The sequence below is a fragment of the Excalfactoria chinensis genome, chromosome 5 (genome assembly GCF_039878825.1).
Source record: "Excalfactoria chinensis isolate bCotChi1 chromosome 5, bCotChi1.hap2, whole genome shotgun sequence".
In the NCBI taxonomy this organism is placed as follows: Eukaryota; Metazoa; Chordata; class Aves; order Galliformes; family Phasianidae; genus Excalfactoria; species Excalfactoria chinensis.
In genome coordinates, this window is record NC_092829.1 from 8575378 (window position 1) to 8595899 (window position 20522).

Consider the following 20522-nt stretch of genomic DNA (forward strand, 5'->3'; position numbering starts at 1 on the left):
ACACCAATTGAGTTCTTGTCAAAGAGTATAGTGTTATGACTAGTAATGACCAGCCAGTAATTTTTCCAGGAATCATAGAATAATAGAATCACCAAGGTTGGAAAAGACCTAAAAGATCATCCAGTCCAACCATTCACCTATTACTAATAGCTCTTACTAAACCATGTCCCTCAACACAACATCCAGTCTTTCCTTGAACACCCCCAGGGTCGGTGACTCCACCACCTCCCTGGGCAGTCCATTCCAGTGCCAGAGAAGCAGATTCTGCAAGATCTTGTTAAAATTTATGTTCATTGATTGCCTTCTAAGCCTGAATAGCAACCAGGTTCACTAAACTCACCCAGACCCTCATCTAAGGATTTGCACTGAACTTCATTTGGCCTTTACTGACATTTTACAGAAGACCAAACAATACCTCCTTCAAAGTTAAAATCATTCTGAACTATTATTTTTATACAAATTAAATGAACACTTGCAAAGAAAAAGCAGGCATCCCAAACTCATACAGCTTTCATATTACCCGTGCCCTGTACAGATATAACTGAAACAGAGCCTGATACATAAGCAACACATACTTCTTAAGTGGTGACAGTAGTAAACATGATTTCAAACTTCTGCTAGACCACAAAGACAACCTCAGGGAGCTGTTAAAAATGCACATGAAGCATGAAGCTAGCAAAGCTATATTCAATTGTTTTAATAACATTCCTACAGCATGAAAACACCTAGAATGCTACGTAAGTATATGTATGGGGAATTAATAACTAGTTGTCATCAGTACTGCTGTTTCCCCTTAAAGAGGTTTTTTCCAGTACACATCTGAAATGCTAGTCAATATACCTGGTTTGCAAGCTCATATTCAAGTGCATTCCTTACAAATTGTTTTCTGACAAATACAAAAGAACTTCTGCCTAAGTTGATTACACATGGTGCTATAGGATATTTTAAACTCCCCAGTCATACCTCCATAAGTAAATACTCATGATTTTAACTTTAACCAGCGCATTGCCTGTTGATAATACTGACTTAGGTATAGGGTTTGGTTTTTCCTAGGTAGCATTGGAAATTGAGGAATATGAACAGAATCCTTCAAGGAGAGCTGAGCCTCAAGCATTCTCAGGAAAAATACAGCCGAGCATTTGCAGAGATGCATCACAAGCAGATTAACATGTATAGAACCAGTACAGACAAAAGAAAAGAGAGGGAAAACATGTTTAGAAGTTGAATAGGTGTATTTGAAGCAATCAGTCTTACATAGAACGTCACAACTTGTCATTCCAACACACTGGAAGTACTGGTAATGGAGATATGGGCCTAGAAGAAGGAATGATTCGTGTATGGGCTAGTGTTTACTGTATTACTATCCTGAAACCACTGGCAATAGCAGAAGCACAAGGAAACAAGCAAGATTATTCAGTTAAATATGCCATTACAATGCAAGCACAGTTGTTTTAATACACACAGGCCAGTAGAAGATTGGTGCTCATCACCTAATGGCATATGATTATGTTTGCCTCAGAAGCACATGCAGACAGGCAATGCAGATGTCCACAGATGCTACACAAGCAATGAAAAGCTATATTCATGGGAAAACTGGAAAAACTTTGCCCTCTAGCAGATGATGTGCCTGGATAAAGGCAGACTGGTATTTTCCCTTGTCACATATCAGGGGATAAAGAGATGGTATAAAATCTTTCATTTCTTGATTACATGCAGCCATAAATGCCAGCTTGTTTTAATTAAAAGGCTGGAACATCAGCATTTAACAGGGATTAGAGACGTTGCTCAGAGAACTTCCCTTTCCCCTCTTGTGATATGCCACTTGGTATCACATTTCCCCACACATTTGAAAACTCTCGCTTCTCAGCAGCGTTCTTTGGGATTCCCAACATATTTCATAAATTCCACATAAAATACTGTGGAGATGATACAATGCTCATCTCAGTTACCAAGGTACAGGTATGAACATAATCCATTTAATTCTACTGTGCTACAGTCAGCATGAGGAATTTTGTCTGAAATGATTCTTCTAAAGCAGAATAAAAGATAATTTCCTAATGTCTTAAGAAGGCTGTTGCAAGCCTCCAGCCTGGCTGTAAGTATCACTGACCATTTCATACTGTAACATTTTTCATTACTTTAGCCTGTTTTCAAGACTCAGTCCACCACTAACATTTACCTCTACCTTATATTTGACTTTTCCCTTGTTTTTTCAAAACCTCCCCTCTTCAAATCATGCCTTTAGAGGTTGGCAGTGGCAATCAACTTAGAGATTGTTAGTTTATGACATAATTCTGTGCTAGCACTGCTCTAAAGCTACTTGGATGTAAATCACTGAAGCAAGCAAAGACAACAAGAAATACCTATTTTAGTTTTGGGAGTTTTTTATTAAAACTAACTAAAGGCTGCAGGTCAGGTCTTCTGCAGCTGATAAATCCACCTTTATACACAAAACCCCTCAGGTTTCCATCAAAACACAGTTTGTAGGGTCATAATTGTTCAGATGAATTTGGAGATTTGACTTGTTGGGTAGAACCACCTTACTGAAAAGGTAATCCAAGAATCTCAGGGCTAATTTGAAATAAGAAAATAGGACTTTAAAATTAGAATCCAATATTAAGATTGAAGATGGAAGCTCAAGTAGCCCCTATTGCCATTTCTTTTGTAATGAAACAACATGCTTTCATCCAATACCCTGAAGCTGCAATTAGAAGTAAAAACTTGAAGTTTAACTCTTACTCTCTGTTTTATTTAAGGCAACTTACCTACCTGGACACATACAGCCATACAGTGACAAAAATAGCCAAACTTGAAGGCCAGCAATTAAGTGAGTGAACAGCCTCCATGACCTCAGTGCATGCACAGGTGAGACTTAACCACAAAAGTATAATGATTTCATTGAACACCTAAAGCCCTTGTCATCAGTGCTGGTGGCAATGTGTTCCAAAAAAATTCAACAAGAACAAGGTAAATAAATTACCTATCTCATATAGTCAGTCTTGCTTACATGCATCTAAATGCACATGTATCTACAGAAATACACTGGCACAGTACCAGCTGTAAGCAACAAATCAGAGATCTTACTGCAGAGAAATGAGAGTAACCATAGTGCTGTAGTACATGAGAACATACACAAGATTCCTGTAGCATGTCAGGTAAAATGGCGCCTTAAACATTATATCTTAGGCTAAATGCATTGGTAGAGAGCACACACTTCATTCCTCTGGCTCATGAGGCACAATCACTTCCCTGAAGAGCCCAGAGAGCAGTTGTAGTTACACTCACTGACACCTGCTGCATTTCTCCCCCCCTTGCATGGCAGAAGTCATCAGCTGCTGTTTAGAATAGCTCAGAAGTCCTTTTGCACAAATATGGTAGAATAAGCTGACCCCAATACGTGGCAGGATATAACCTTACCATGTAAGACACTTATCATCCAACTCTTTTTTCCTGCATTCTTTCCCACTCCACAGCAGAGGCCAAGGATTTGTTACATATTCCTATCACTGTACTAAATTGAAATGCTTTATATTTCACTACAGTTTCTCAAGTAGAAAGACAGGAATAGTTAAAGTATTATGTATTTGAATAATGTTAAAATAACTTCAATGCCAGCAAGAGCTGCAGCAAATGGTGAAGTAAAAATTGTTTCTTTATTCTTTCTACAGCTCACGCCAGCATTCTTTCCTGTTCTTTCCTCTGAATTAGAGGTATGGTTATTCAAATGCATTTACTTAATTTTATTGAGCTATGCACTGGATCCTTCCACTGCAAAGATAAAAAAGTCAAGCCAGTAGTGATCAATGCCTTTCATAGATCACCAGTCACAAGGATATGGCTATTTTACCCTCCCTTTTCTCCTCACTGTACAACTACTTAAGGATATTACTTAATTGATGTGCCAATGAAACCTTTCAGAGTTGCAATGAAGACATGCAAAACTTTACCTAGCAGCTAGTTCTTAACAGTGCTGACAAAAACACACAAAAAATACTTATTAAAAAAAAAAACAAACAGTAAGTACATGAGCATGGTACATGTGATAGAGCTAGAAGCATACATAAAATTCCTCCTGAAAACTCCAGGCTATCTGTACACTATCTGATTTGTTTCATCCATAAGAAATACTTAACAGGTAGTCTTCTTTCTCCAGTACTTCCTTTGTCGCTTCTTTCATAAAATACAAGAAAATAAAAGAGAAACCCTTATGGGGTTGAGAGGGATTATAAGAGTGGCTGCATTTACAGTATATCAAGGGCAACCATGAGATAACTTTAAATTAGACATCAGAAGAAAAAATGGAAAGCACTCCAAACAAGCCAAAACAGGAAGCCATCTTGCATTCTTAGTTCAATATGTCCTAGTTTTGTTCTTTTATGAATTGACAAACCTCATGTTTCTTCTTATACATTATTTAATATATAAACACACACTGATGGGATGGATGGATAAATCCTGGTATGGCTGAATGAACAGACATTAACTTTCAAACACTCATCTTCACCCTTCCAACATTTACAAAGAATTTCCTTTAGGGGAACTGGAGAAGCTGAGAAGAAAAAAATTCTACAGAAGGAAGCAGACATCTGAAAAGCCACATCTACATGTAAGTGCTCTGAATTTAAGGTCATATACTGCTAATCGGATCACATTATTTCCAATGGAAACAAAAGTCCCACGTGAGAACAGGATCTTCAAAACAGTGTTTCTCATATCCTTTCACCAATTGCAAGCTTTCTTTTACTCTCAATATTCAAAAGCTATTGCTTGTAAAAACTATCCTCCCAAGCCCAAAGCTTTCTGCTTAGCTATATATCTGAAGCGTCTGTGACTCTTTCTTCTCATAGTGATAAACGCTTCCTTGCTACAGATTCCTATGTAGATAAAATCCACCACAATCCAAAGAAGTGTAGAAGATTGGGGAAAAGAGGGAAGGTGTCACATCACAAAGCTATAGGCCTTCAAATGCTTTCAACGCAGAACTGAGCTTCCATATCTGTTCCAGTTTGACAGTTATTTTCTTCATCTGAGTCAAAAGGCAGGTGTCATCCAGACTCTCCGTAGACCCAGCCCAACTGGCACAGCTAATCTCACATAAGCTCAATGCATAAAGCTACCAACTCCAACATGAGCCACAGTCCTTGCCACACAGACCTGCTTTCTGCCAGAGCAGCAGGAAAACACAGAGAACCAATCTGCTCAATTTGAATATTTTTTTCCACTCCTCAAAGAATTTAACTCAGCCATTTATTTACTGGGACAGTCGCTACCATCATAATAAATTGATGGGAAACTATGAAAAAAGATTGCTGGTTTACACCCACAGCAGAAAGATTCAAAAGAAGCAAGCAGCGCAGCATAAATAACTTCCACAAACAAAGCTTTATAGGGAGAGTTGTCTGATCTCCTTTCCTCCCCAGCTCTCAGTCTGTCCTTCTCCAAAGGCAGAGGTGAGCTCCTGAGCACACACTCCCCTCTGCTCCAGCCTGCACGACACTTGGAAGTCAGCCCCAGACAAACAGATCTCACAAGAATCACTTCCAGTTTAGTATTTTACAGCTACTCATTAGAATCTATCCATAACTCAACCAATTCATCAGAGAAGGTGCTTTGCCAGCTCCTGCATGAGCAGCATGGCAGTAGCAATAAAAAAACGTGTCATGACTATCACTGTTCAACATGCATGTTTTCCTGTTCATGGGAGTTAGTGCAGATAGAAAACAATTCCTTTCTCCAGTATGTAGGCAAAGAAACTCATCCACCCTCAACAAAGATGCTGGCAAGAGAGCTTCTTGCATACTGGTGCTTTCAGCTTAGAAGAACTGTATTAAAGGCCATATGAACAGCACTCTTCTTTCTTCAGGAAGGTGAGCTCAGAGCCTAGAGCACTCAGCTGCAGCTATAGACTGGTCCCTGGGCTCATTGTCCACATTGCAAAGATTGTTCTTCATCATGTGGCACAATCCCCAGGGTTACTTTGTCTCCAGGGATTCTTAGAGCCTTCTTGAATGTCTATGGCCTCAAAGCTTTAAAAGCTTCCTAGTTATTTTGCTCTGAGAGAAAGAAATAGTTAAAGATCTTTAAAGCCAAGAGACTGACTAATTTTTAAGCTGTGTGAAATGAATTCAACTGAACACAGCAACTCAGTGGAATCCCTAGATTTCTTTAAATGAGCCCCTGCAGCAGATAATCTCCTCTTAATCAGTTTGATGCTCTGATAAATCAGCTCCTATTTCCTAGCATGGGGAGAAAAAGAGCAACTGAGTCAGTGCTCATTTGAAACAGAATATGTTGATAGAAGCTATTTGTACGTGTAAATGCCAGAAAGCCTCTAATTTACAAACACGGGAAATTCATTTCTATTTTAAGTCAGTGTTCATCTAATCCTAGGATATTTTGAGGGATTTTGTGTTAGCCCACATGCATATCATTCCACTTGTCTGCAGTACAAAATTTGCTCAAGTATACAAAACAAACTTGTTGGGCCGAGTAATAGCAGTAATCCATCTAATCATAGTCAATTCAGCTGCTGGTTGCTTTTGGGCATCTTTTGCACATTAATTTCAAGACTGAATAAGCAACATCAGAGCAGCTATTAAACAAAAGCCCGTTCATAAAGCTATCAGCACTGAGCCTAATATTCAGAGGCTCGTGATCTGGCAGAATGCTCTTAAAGTAAGTTTACCAGCTTTAACCTTTCCATCTGTCACTAGACAAACTAGTCAAGTCAGTATTAATTTATTACTAAATAACATTTCTGATCAGTAGTTTGGTCATTGAGAACGAGGACACTTACAAAAACAAAAACCCATGAAACGCTTAATTCTGCTTTTTCCCAGTCTCAATTTGTCTCTTTATCAGTGAGTCAGAATTATTCCATTGAAGTTTTGGGCATCACAAGGCACTCAAGTGGTACGCACAATGCTTACAAAATATTTCTGAAATATGTTTGAGAAGGGATACCACGCATTGTCTTATGTTAAAAATAACTGTGTTACCCCCATGTTTCCAGCTCCTCCAGCAGTCAGGCAGCAGTGCTGACCAGCTCCAAGCAGTTCACAGCCTACTCATGTTCAGGTCACCACTGTAAGCCACATTTGCTTAAACCTGATGATTTGTGCCACCTTATGCTCCTACACCAGAGCAATAAGGAAGCCCAAGAGCTTGCAGTTTTGAGGATGTATATAGTAGCAAGGATCAAGTTTGCCAAACTACATGGACATTCCCACCTAGAACAAGCACTTTCAGGTCTGGGTGTTAGACCAGATTCAATCTATGGCACTGTAGACAGGATCCAGTCACTTGAGCCATGATTCAGAGATGCCTGGAGATGACACCTCTGTATCACTCCCAAATATGCTGCACAAGCAGCTCTGACAACTGCAGTAACTGGTTCATCACAGATATATATTTCCCACATGGAAATATATACACATAGGCAAAGGTATCAAGAAAGATCAGTTCATTCCTCCAAGACAATAGCACAACACTTAGATGGCTAGAGAAGGTGCGTTCATTGCCTAAACTCAATACTAAAAGTATTGGAATTCAAGGAGAGACCCCTCTGCTTGTCCAATAGTACACCATACAGAGGGAACAAAAATAAATCAGAAGGGCATTCTGTGAAAGTACAGTCGAGCATAAGAAGAAACAAGAAGCACTAGTAATCACTGAGGATCAAAACTCATACATACTCCAAGGATGAAAAAATGGGTACATGCATAAAAATAAGAAGCAACAGTGGCTACAGATATCTTCACTTCTGTATAGGAATAGTTTTGCCTAATGAGTTCCTGGAAGGCCCTCAGCAAATGCCATTCAAGAATTCAACCTTTTTGTACCTGAACTGTACAGATAAGTTATATACTTCCCTGGAGGCCCCAGTACAATCACAGCAGGTAAATCAGGGAATGCATGGATCAGTGTAAGTCCAATGGTGATAAAAATCTTGCAAGGAGTAAGTTTTTATTCCTAAAGTTGAGCATCTGATATGCCAGGTGATGTCACTAGTTCAGGTCCAATATCATTCACAGAACTTAAGCTTGCAACTGAAATTTGGAAATTGTAATTGCATGCTTTAATTCTACTCCTTCTAATTAAAAAACATATTAAGAGCCACAGCTTGATTTACAAGAACACCTTTCTTTAAAAGTGCTTGTTTACATGTGACTAAAAGGCATTTAAAGTCTCTCTTTATCCAGTTAATAGAAATTCAACTTAATTGTTAAGACAGCTTTTGACTAGTTGATTTATGAAGCAGAAAGGACTTCAATAATAAACTCTGCACTCCAGTCCATTTTAAGACTTCCTACATACAATGAGAGGCCTGTAACAGTATTCTTGATCATTAAAGATACCATTGTTACATCATTTAGGATATGGCATCCAGATTTCTCAATTAGGTTTACTAATTGCCATTAGTCTCCTAATATTCCAGTTAGATGTTTTTACTTCTGCAATACATGGTATGGTAAACAGACTGAGAAGCTAAGTATCTTACCCTCAGATCCCTTAAATAGCCTGAGGTGCATTCAGAGCACTCTTTATGTTAATGAAAAGGAAGTCTGCTTTATAGTTAAGTCACCAGATTGGTACTTGAGAGATCTGAATTCACTCCTTTCCCATACATGTTTTGTGTTATGGCTGGCATGCTTCCAAATAGCTCCAGGTTCATCCCTTGGTAGGTGAAACTAATGACAGGAGCAAGACTGGGGAGTTCCTAGATAAGGACAGAAAGTGCCAAAATAACCAATAACCCAGCCACAAAAAGCACAAACAACCTCACGCAGTAATGTGTTCTATATCAAGGAAGATGAAAAGTAGATCTTCTCTAAATTAACATCTTATCTAGTCTTAGACAAGAGGAGCTAAAGGTTAACCTAAGGAGCCTACTCTCTACTACCCCCATTGAAGATACATTTTAAATTAGGCAGCTAATTCCACCTTTCCTCCAAACTCTAAATGCGGTCACATCTAGGCAGTCATGAAGCCCCAAGAACATGGGCAAGTTAATGCTAGTACACTACTTTCATATCACAGACTTACTCTTTATGTCTATCCATCCGATATAGTTTACTCTGTGATAACTGCAACCTGCACAGCTTATTATATGAAAGCTGCAGTCTCTGGACACAAGCTGAAGACTCTGGGGGAAAAAACTCAACAGGCACAGTTTTAACAACAGCAATTGTTTCTCTGAAAAACACTGCTCTGGGTCACAAGATCACCGACATGCAACTGAAAGTCAAGTCTATTGCTGATGAGGTCTGCAGACTGAATAGAACTAACAGATTTGAACTTGTTGAAACCTTTCAAAGCATTTTTGAATGCCTATAATATGACGTTCTGAGGTGATGTAATAGCATTGGGAAGTTCTGAAACATCTTTATAGCTTGCAACCTTTCACTATGCCAGGTGTATAGTCTCTACAGAAAGCCTTCAAAAACAATACTTTCTACAAAATTTTATGTATAACAATTTGGCCCTTTCAAGTTCCTCCTGTTAAATGCAAACAAAAGCTTCACAATATGTGACTCAGTTACCAAAGAGTGACTCCATATTTTTTTTTTCCCAAGGTTTTCACAAACATGCTCAGATAATCCCATATTTACTTTTTGCATGCTTAATGCAATAAGCTTCAATAAGAAATACATCAGGAGATTATTCAAATGTGGCAAGTACCACGAAACATGTGAAAATGCACATAGCATGCACCAAACTATGTTGTACAGAGCTCGCATTTCTACACCACTGTGTAGGAAATGCTGTGCAATAATTTGCTGCTTAAAGCTACTCCATGCACAGAGAATACATCTGCATGTTGCAAACACTGCTGTTGCTTCACAGAATATTCATAGAATAGTGTGATAGCAACTTTGAATTCCTTCAGTCTTGTGTTTCAGACTTACTGAAAAACTTGCTTAGTAAGACCACATCTTATATGTATATGCCCCTACTACTCTGTTTATTTCAGGCTTTCTTTGATATATTCCTAGGGCCACTACCATATAATTCATATCACACATTAGCTTCAACAATTTTATTCAATCAGTTGTCAACTGCTTACAACATGAGATCTCTTCCCTTTTCTACAAGGAAGAAAGAATTAACAGAAAAGACCCCCTGGGTCAGTCGTAGAAAAAAAGATACAGGGAAGATTTGGCATTTCAAACTTTCCTCTATAGCCAATATGTTCTTCAATAGCTCTCCCAGTATCAGCAAGCCTGCTCATCTTAGGGGAATTACATTTGATAGCATATTTAGTTCACAGGACCAGCACAGCTACATTAAACAGAGGCTGCTAATAAAACATTATATCTCTCTCCCCCCAGCACTCCATTTGCCATGATGTAAAAGGCAGACACCCCATAGAGAAATTAATCAGAAAGAAGGAGAATGAATCTAAGGAGTGAAAATTAAAAGACCCCATGACATCTATGTCGTTATACTACATCCAGATGAAATGGGGTCCCAAAACTCAAGGATGTATTAGGATCCTTCTGAGAAATGGAAGTGGTTATAGAATTCAGCATATTAACATCAATATAAATTTCAGTTTTAAGTAGAAAGATTTCTCTTTGCTAATCACTGGAGCTAAAGTGAATGCAGTGGTTTTTGTTTGGTTTTTAGAAAAAAGCACACCTATTTTCCTCTGCAAAGGGATGAAATAGACAAAACTTAAAAGAGATCTAAAAGAGTTCATGTCAGTCTTACACCAGTAAAGCCATGTTTTGCCTCTACTGAAAATGCACCCTAAGTATCTACATTTCTCCCACAAAATGAAACCTGGAAGAGGTGCCCATGTTCAAATAAAGTGACATAGTTGAGTTTTTCCCAAATCTCAATAATTTCTTTGTTGATCTAATTATTCTCAAAGTGTTTCATAGCACCAGAACTGTGCTTACACTTTTTCCTTTCAACATTTCCTTTTAGCTCAAAAATTTTTCTCCTAACCAACACAGATGTGTCACACAGATGATTCCATTGGGAACATTTAGGCAGAAAATGCATAATATCAATCTTCTGTGTCAGGGTGAATGCTAGAATCAAATCACAGAACTAAATTGGTATGGACCTTTAAAGGCCAGAAGGCTCAGGTCTAGAAGACTAGCTGGAGCACTTCACAGAACTGCATGGCTTGGAAGGAACCTCTAGAGCTCAAGTCCAATCCCTCCACTAAAGCAGGTTCCATACAATAGGTTGCACAGGTAGGCAACCACACAAGCCTTGAATATTTCCAATGGAGAACCCCACAACCTCCCTGGAAAGCCTGTTCCTGTGATCTATCATCCTCACTGTAGGGTTATTTCACATATTTGTGTGGAACTTCTCATGTTCCAGTTTTGCCATTGCTCTGTCCTATTACTACACACCACTGAAAAGCCTGGACTCATCCAGTCATCTCCCACACTTTAGATATTTATAAACATTGATTAGGTCCCATTTTCTCAAGGCTGAAAAGACCCAGGTCTCTCAGCCATTCCTTGTACAGAAGATGCTCCAGGCCCTTTATCATATTTGCAGTTATCCACAGGATCTCTAGGAGAGATCCCTGGGGAACAATGTTAGTTACAGGTTGTCAAGAGCCCAATTTGGGTCCTCCTTCTCTTTGAATTGCTTGGAGATGGCATCCACAAGTTGCTCCATCTCCAGGCAGTCTGAGAAGGATCCTTTCCTTAGATCCCCAGCTCAAAAATGCTGTGTCTTCCATAAATAGTATATAGAGGTAAATAAACACCACAGCTAGGAAAAAAGTTCAGGTCTTTTACCTCAGTCAGACATAACAAATTTGGAAGTAGCATTTCACACTCCCCTCATCTGACTTCTGTTTTCAGGAGACTTGTTATTCCTTTCCAAAACAACAACAAAAAAAAGCCAACAGCCCCTTGATGTTGTCCAGAAAAACATAAATGGAGAAATTCTGAAGGACTGAACAGTTTTAAAGCATAAGAAAGCTATTTTCCACCCATTTTTATCCTCATATTTTGTTTGGCTAACAGCACAGCTGCTGTAGGATTTAACTTCAGTAAACTGAAATCATGTTCAGCATTACTTATAAAAATATAAAAAGAAAATTTTAACATGTTCCCCAGATCAGGGAAGTAAGAAAAGCTGAAGAGCAAAAAAATATCAGCTTTTCCAGCTGTACAACCTGCTTCTGAGAAATTTCTGTGTTTAAGAACTAGCACAGTTACAAGGTGCTGTTTTCCATTTATGACCTGCTAGAAGAATGGTTCCCAAACCCTTTGGGCCAACACACCTGAAATCTTCAAAACTTCCGGTGGCTTACTTCACATATTTTTCATTATCCTTTCTGTTGAAAGCGCTCTAAAGCAAAATCTATTTCCCATGCATGCAGCAGTCTTGAAACATTTAAACTAACAGAAGCCCAAAGCTACTCATCATGAGTTTCTGCCATAGTGACACTTCACACATACAAAATCTGATGCAGCCAAACAAGAACCAATGAGCAAGAGGTAAATAAAGGTTAACTGTTTATCAGGACAAAGACTGGAGCATAGAAAGGGAGGATTAAGAAAAAGGGAGAGCAAGCCACATCACAACACCATTGCCATGCCTAACGCTTTCCTGGTACATGACATTTAAGTGATTAAATTTATCTTGGGCTTTGGTTGTCAGTGTCTCCTTGTGATAACATCTTTGATAATTAGATACCTTGTTCCAGCACTACAGCAATAGCAAGGTTCTACCCTATGATAAGAAAGAACAAGTACAAAGGGAGTGGTCAAGTAAAGTCACTTAATAAAGTTACTTACAGTGCACCTTTCTCAGAGTTAAGAAACATCCCAAATACATCCAATAAACCGTACAGCACTATGTTTGTATGTAACAGGAGTGGAAAGGGTAAGAACATTTGTTACAACTGTTCCTTACAGATGAAGTCAAGATAGCTATCTATCCCTAAGCATTCTTCCGAGGATGTTTTATTTGCCTGGTAAAACAATTAGGTGGAATAAATCTTAGTACTGATCAGCACTACACATGCAAACACTGCAAAACTTTAACCAAGTGAAATAGAGTTCGCTTGTTGGAACTCAGAGTTGGAATTTACCAGGTGTTTCTGACAGGGTAACACCAGATTTTTGTAAGTTAACACTCACTGGTTCATTCTCACCATTACCCTTGGCTATTTTCCACTCCAGCCCTACAGAACAAGGATTACTCCATCAATGTGTTCAGTTTCGTAGCTTCCTTCCTTATGATACAAGTACAGAAACAGTAAAATGAGGGCTCTATTTCACAACTTTAAGAAATAGGTCTATCCCTGCAGGCACTTGTTGAATAGAAATATAATTCTCTGCTTTTGGCACATAAGCTGTTCTCTAACACAGCAGGGAAATGATAACTAAGGTTACAGCTTAGTTATACAAATAACTTTCATTACGTGACTTAATTCAAGAGTAACTTCCCATACACAGGGGTTAACAGTCTGCCCAGGGTTGAGGCTTGCGCAGAGCATTAGAGTTTCAGTGAAGTTGTAAGAAATAGTTGTTTCAGCTTTCAACACAAGTAAAACAGCATATTTTAACAAATTCACAAAGCAAAGCAACTTTGTTTTGACCACAGTTTTCTGCATGATTACATAATAAAATGATTTAATTAGTCCACATCAGTTTTCCCCAGGAACATCATAACACCCAGTTGGAAAAATACCAGTGAAGCCCTACCTGAGATAAGTTCAGCAGAACTCAGATTTGATAGTTTTACAGGAGCAGGACGAGTATCTTTTCCTCAGAAGCACATAGTGGTCCTGAAAATAGTATTTTCACACTTGATTCAAGATATTTGTGCAGGTCCAGGCAATGTTACATTGGTAGCCCTGAGACGCTGAGTGTTCTGCAGTTGCCAGAGCAAAAAGTCAAGCTCACTACCTATTAGTCTCACTCTGTCCTATGCTTTAGATTTCCTTCTGTTTATCCTCCTACACTATTCTGATATTAATAGCTTGCTTTAATGTTTGCAAAATATACTTAGCACAAGGCACTGAGTTCAGATACTAATATTTCTCTTCCCAGCAGGATGAGCATCTGCAAAACCCAAACACTTTGGTATGCCACACAAAGCATAAGAAAATGCTTTTTGCACTGTGATGAGAACAAGAGAACTCCAGTAGGAATACACACATCAGCACTTTCTGCTTCCTTTAGCACAATGCAGGCTTTGAAGTACAGATAGATGAGAAGAAGTTTATTTTGTAAACATGTTTCTACATCATCTTCCAAGATTACCATGTAAAGTGATTAAAGTCTCATCAACATCCTAACAAAGAGCAACAAACTTTTTTCCCCTTCTCAGCGAAATTAGGTTGAACAACTAGGCCTGTTACAGAAAATCTTGAATTAGTCTGATTAGTCTCACCCATATAAATTAAGAAAAAGATGCCTCGCTTTACAAGACTACGATTAAAAGCTGCATTCACATAAAATTAAGTAGGATTAGGCACACTTAAGGCAATATTTCCTGTTTGCCAGCCCTTCTCCCATAGGAGATGACCAGAGCAATTTATGACTTCAGAAAATAATCACTACGAGGTCTCCAAAGATGAAACATGGCTGCCTGACTTTCAGTGACAAAGCCACACACAAGCCAAGGCTACTTCAAGTATTCTCCTCATCTGATCATCCAGGCAAAGAAAAACATCCAACCCACTCACACAGGTTGAGCAGGTCAAAATATGGCACTTGTGCCTTCTCCAGAGAGTCACCCCTATAGCAGAAAAACCAGAGCAGAAAAGGGAGCAAACAAAACCCATATCTTACCTCATAATGCTGCAGCCAACACAAGCAGTGAGAAATCACAAACTCAGAGCCAGAAAATGGCTTGTTATCCATCCCAGAAGGTAATGTGTGGCCAACACTGCCTTTTATCAAGCCCTTAACAGGTGTAAAATTAGCACTCGTTATTAAAGACAATGGAGTTACACAGATTGCCAGCAGCTGAAGAAATGTGCTGGGATTGTTCTCACCTCCAGTTAATTTGCCACCATTCAATACTGTACATGAAGCCCGTAAATTAGTAAGGTACTCTCTGAAGCACAGCAGTAAGTTAAACCCTTTCCAAACACAGGTGCCCTCAGTTGAGGGCCTAACTATCAAATCCTGCTCTCATCAATGCTGGTTTAATTTCAGGCAAACCAAGTTTACTCGTGTATACTCCCTCTTAGTCTGCTCTATTGTAATCTGTAAGAGATCCTCGTGTGCAAATTCTGGGACAGAGCAATTTTCAGCCTGTCTAACTCTACTGAGCACGGAGCATCCTCCCTCCTTGGCTGCTTACAGTTCATTCCTGGAAGCAGAGAAAGGAGTTATTCACTGAGAGAGGCAGAACCAATATCAGCTGTGTCTCATTACAGGAGATGACTTCAGGTTTAGAATGAGAAGTCCCTGAGCCACTAAGGAAGGTGCAGCTTCATTGCACATTTTTCTGTATTAATAGCAAGCTCAGCTTTGAAAGCAAGTGATTTGGATTTGTGCTGCACACAGGAACTCCTCTGGCTGCCCACCTGCTTTTATTCAATTGCGATGTACATCACACCACTCCCCCTTCTTTCCAGTAACTTGGAGGAGCTTTAGCCAACATCAAACACATCTGACAAAGGGCAGAAATATCAGTGATAATTACATTCCTATGGGGTTTCGTGCAAATTGGCTGCACGACTGAGGAGGAGATTAACTCTTTCACCAAGGGAAGGGCAGACATGAGGTAGGCATCATGCAGACCCCAAGCAACCAGATTGCTCTGCATGAGCTGTAGTACATGCTGCCTTTTGTCTACTGGGTCTGTCACAGGAGCCTGACTTCAGTGGGAGGGGATGGAGGGGAGTGCTCATGAGTCCATGAAACCACACTTTGTTTCTGCTGCCAGATCCTGTATGCAGGCTGAAGCTCAGACCATGGGGCAGTGCTCCCTTTTATTAATACATTCTATTACTGATGTGTGTGGGAAAGGTCTGAGGGAGTGTGGTAAAGCTTGTAGATAGTCACTCATAGCCGCGGGTTCTCTCCTGCTAGAGCTGCTCTGCAATTTTCCTATCGTTGTTTTATGATGTAGTCAGAACATGTCTGAAACACCCAATATAAAAGCAAACTGTTGCTGCGCTTCTATTGAAAGGCCCCTGGACAAGTTCAAGTTTGGGCAACCCTTTTGCTTAGGCACGAAAACATGTTACTGCTGTCCTTGGTTCATTGCACATCTTAGAAAAGGCAAAAACAAGCATAAAGCAAATAAAGAGTAATTTGTCTCTGTGCAGAGCCCTGGTTGGGCTGCTGGGTGAGGTGAGTCACTAGCACTGCTGGGGTTGTCACTGTGGTGGCTGTAGCCCAAGGCAGAGCCCTTCCCCTGTGCTCCTGAGCTTTGTCACTCCTTGTACCATATGCAAGCTGCTTTTATTTCATGGCTCTTACATGCCTCTGGGCAATGGGAGTGACTGCATTCTGACGTAGGTTATGCCAACAAAACACCCATCTTGATGTCATTAGGGAAAGGCTCTGTTCCAGGGGGCAGTGGACGTAGAACAGGCTGCCCAGGGCAGTGGGCACAGCCCTGAGTGCTGGAACTCAGGGAGTACTGGGACATCGTTCTCATACATTGGGTTTGGATTTTGGGTGGTGCTGTGTGGAGCCAGAAGATGGACTCAGTGTTCCTTGTAGGTCTTTTCCATCTTAGGATATTCTGCGATTCTAGATATGTGCCAGTGTGCTGCAAGCTAGCAAAACACATTGGTAATTCACTCTGATAGGATAGCACAACAAAGGGAAACCTTACGCAACACATTTGTAAACACACAGCCATGCCTTGTTGAAGTATTGCCACATCATAAATACAAATAGAACAACTGTCTGTGCAGCTTGCTGCTGTGGGAGATTATGGCTAGATCAGCCCTTGCAAAGCATGGGGAGCTCCAAGAAAACAGCAGCACAGCTGGAGCCACTTGCTGTACATGCAGCAACTTGCGTGGGCCCCGGAGCACCAGCAGAGCCCAACTTGTTCTCAGCTACCATCAGCTGTCTGTACGAGGGGCAGAGAGGCCTTTCCCAGTGAAGGGCAGGCGTTTGTGTTTCCAGGGGCTCCCGGTTAGTTTGCACATGGTCTTGTCAGGCTGCGGTGCTCGCTTCCAACCTTATTATTAACACTGCTAACAAGGAAAGGCCTCAGAGGGCAAGGGCTGCACAGCTGCATGCTTGGTGCACTCAGAGCGGAAATTCCTGGCCACATTCCCAACATATATAGACCCATCCATTTTATTAACTGATCTTATAGCATCACTGACTCAATTTCACACCCATACCATGAGAACTATGGATGAAAGGGGGGGGATCTTATGAAGCATTCAGACCTGCATTTACAATTTACACACCTGAAGGTGGATCATAGTATCATATCATAGTATCATAGTATTGTGCGAGTTGGAAGGGACCTTAGAGATCATCGAGTCCAACTCCCGGGATTCGAGCCCTCTGTGTAGCAGAGCAGCACTTCTACCCCCTGCTCCACAGGGAGGATTCGAACCCGGGCCCCCTGGTGTTGCAAACGGGAATTCTACCGCTGCGCTCAGTCTCTCTGAGAAACCAAATAGTGCATCATAGAATCACAGAATCACAGAATCACCAAGGTTGGAAAAGACCTAAAAGATCATCCAGTCCAACTGTTCACCTATTACTAATAGCTCCCCCTAAACCATGTCCCTCAACACAACATCCAGTCTTTCCTTGAACACAAAAATTTTAATCATAGTCTCATTTTAGTAGCTGCCTAAAAAATAATCTTGATAACAGTGCAGAGTTCTATCTTTTTAACTTGGATTTAGCAATGATTATGGCTTAATAACTACACCAATCTAACGACTTAATGACTACAGTGCAATCCAAGCATGATGCAAAACTGTGCAGTTCTCACTTGTTCAAATGTCAACACAGCTTGTTGGGCTTCAAGCAGAAGAAAATGACAAATAAATGTGACTGCTGTGCTGCTAGCACCACTGGTCCAAGCCCAAACATAACAGCAGAGCATTTGGATCCTAGAGATGAACATCATTCCTGTCTTTTCTATTAGGCATTTCTTCTATCCCAGCACCTGCCCAGCACACAGCTTTGGAAAAGAAGTGCACAGTGTAGGCTCTGGTACTTCCTTTATTTATAGATGTGTTTTATATATTGTTACATTTTCTTCCTTCTCTGTATCTCCCCAAAAGGTGAAGGGAAAAGCTGAGGGAAAGCTTTGCTTTCTCTCCTTTCCTGTCATAAAAGCAAATAACATGCCTTCACTGTGAAAACTGAGCAGCCTGGAAATGGGATCCCATTGGAGCTCGTCTGCAAGGCTTCAGCTGCCATGTCTGAATGCTTTGCTCAGGACCCAGCAAAGGTCAAAGCAGGAGCCAAATGTTAAGAACTAAACATAGTCCTTTCAGAAGAGAGCACAGCAGTCCACTTGGTTCTTCCCATTCAATACCCTGTTGAGGCTAAAAAATGGTGCTTGTACAGCACTCAGTCCCATGAGATAGAAGACTTTAGGTACAAATGTAACTCATTTAAATGGTAATATGCAATGAAATGAGTAGCACCCTTCAAAATCCAGGGCATCTGTAGGTATAACAGTTCTGAGTGCTGAAAAAATGGACAGGCTCAGGGAGAGGTCTGGGTGAGCCTATATTTAAAATCAGGTTTTCCAGCCATGGGCCAAAACCCTGAAACATCCACGTATTGCATTGTGCCCTGGAGCACCACATGACGTCCCAGAGAGCAGCAGCATTAGGGCTTTGCATGCTTTTCCTAGACAAGGTCAGACTAATTAAAATGTGCTTTAAATACAGTTGCATGAGCTGTGTCAAGTGCTCTGCAGCCCTGATTACATCCTGGGTACTCTGAAGGGAAGCATTGAAAGCAATCTGGTAACCTCAGGCAGCAGAGCCTGTAACAGGGAGACTGAGCCTATTTGGTCACTACCTGGGGACTGAGGGCTGTGCTTTCTTCCCATGCAATGTACTGGCTATGATGCCAAGAGTTAACTAACGACCTGGTACTTCCCTGTTGAAGTCAGCAGCAAAGCTTCATTTAGTTTCAGTAACAGGCAGGCTCATTCTTCCAAAAGTCAGGACATGCTTCTTCAGCCATCTCAAGGTGACCAGGACCACAACATGAGCTGTTGCATTCTTTTGCCACACCTGAAAGGGAGCTCTGATGGAAACGTTTACATTAAAGGAAAAAAAAAAGAAGCAACAAAATCTTCAGAATTGGCTGTGCTGGCTCTCTCCAGGACCTGGCCTGTCCATTTGAGACTGTTCAACCAAACAAAAGATATCTCATAAAGACCTCACTGAGATTTTAATAAGGCCATAATCTCTATAACACATATTGATAGAAACATACAGCAAGTAAATTATAGAATCACGGAATAATTAAGGGAAAGACCTCTGAGATCACCAAGTCCATCTTCAACCCAACCCCACCGTGCCTACTGACCGCATCCCTCAGTGCCACATCTCCACTTCTCTTGAACACCTCCAGGGACAGCGACTCCACCACCTCCCTGGGCAGCCTGTGCCACTGCATCACCACTCTTTCTGAGAAGAAATTTTTTCTAAAACCCAACCTGAACTATATCTGGTGCAACTTGGGGCCGTTTCCTTTTGTCCTACTATGTTACTGAGTGTGCACTGATGTGCTGGAGAGAAGCAGAAATGTTGCATGTATTTTGCTCACCATCCTCTGGTGAGTTGTAGACAAACGATTGTTGCCCTTTCCTTCCATTCAGAAGCCATGGGAACATGCCCAGGAATAACCTTTCACAAGCTGAAGAAAATAGTCAGAAGCAAAAGGCATAAAAGTGGCAAAACCAGGCCACTGAATGTGTCTATTACCAGCAGTCACTGTGTGGATAGTTCTGTACTCCCATTGTTGTCACCACACTCCTGCAGCCCCCTCAGCTTTTGGGAAGAGTCTTAGGAAGGGAAACATCAAGTGAAATAATGATATCCTAAGTATGCTGCTGTAAGGCTACTGCAGTGCTAAGTGCACCCAATCCTCAGGCAGTTCCCCTGCAGCCCTGATAATAAATCTCTCTGAACACCTACGCTGTCAAGGGTTATGTCTTATTCTCTGCATTTCACAAACAGATTTCTGCAAGTCAAATTCTGCATGAAGGCATGAGACGCGCAGGAGCAGCCTGGGAGGCAATTTTTGCTTTCTAATTTGCACTCGTGATACCACTGCACATCAACAGAATTATTCTTCCCATTCTCCCAAATACCACTGATAAGGAAAACACTTTGAGCAGGACCTACACAGCTCCACTGAAGCACTGCTAAGGCAATTTACACCATCTGAAGCCCTGGAGCAATAAATCCAAGTCAGTGGGACATAAGCCAAAACTGAAGTGTTTTGCTGGATACAAACCAGATTTACTTGTTTGCTTAAGCAGGTGCCTAAGTGCTCTAGTGAACTGGGGCCCAAATACACTGCCATTTTTTATTTGTGTCCATTTTTGCCAGCCTGGACAGCTGATAC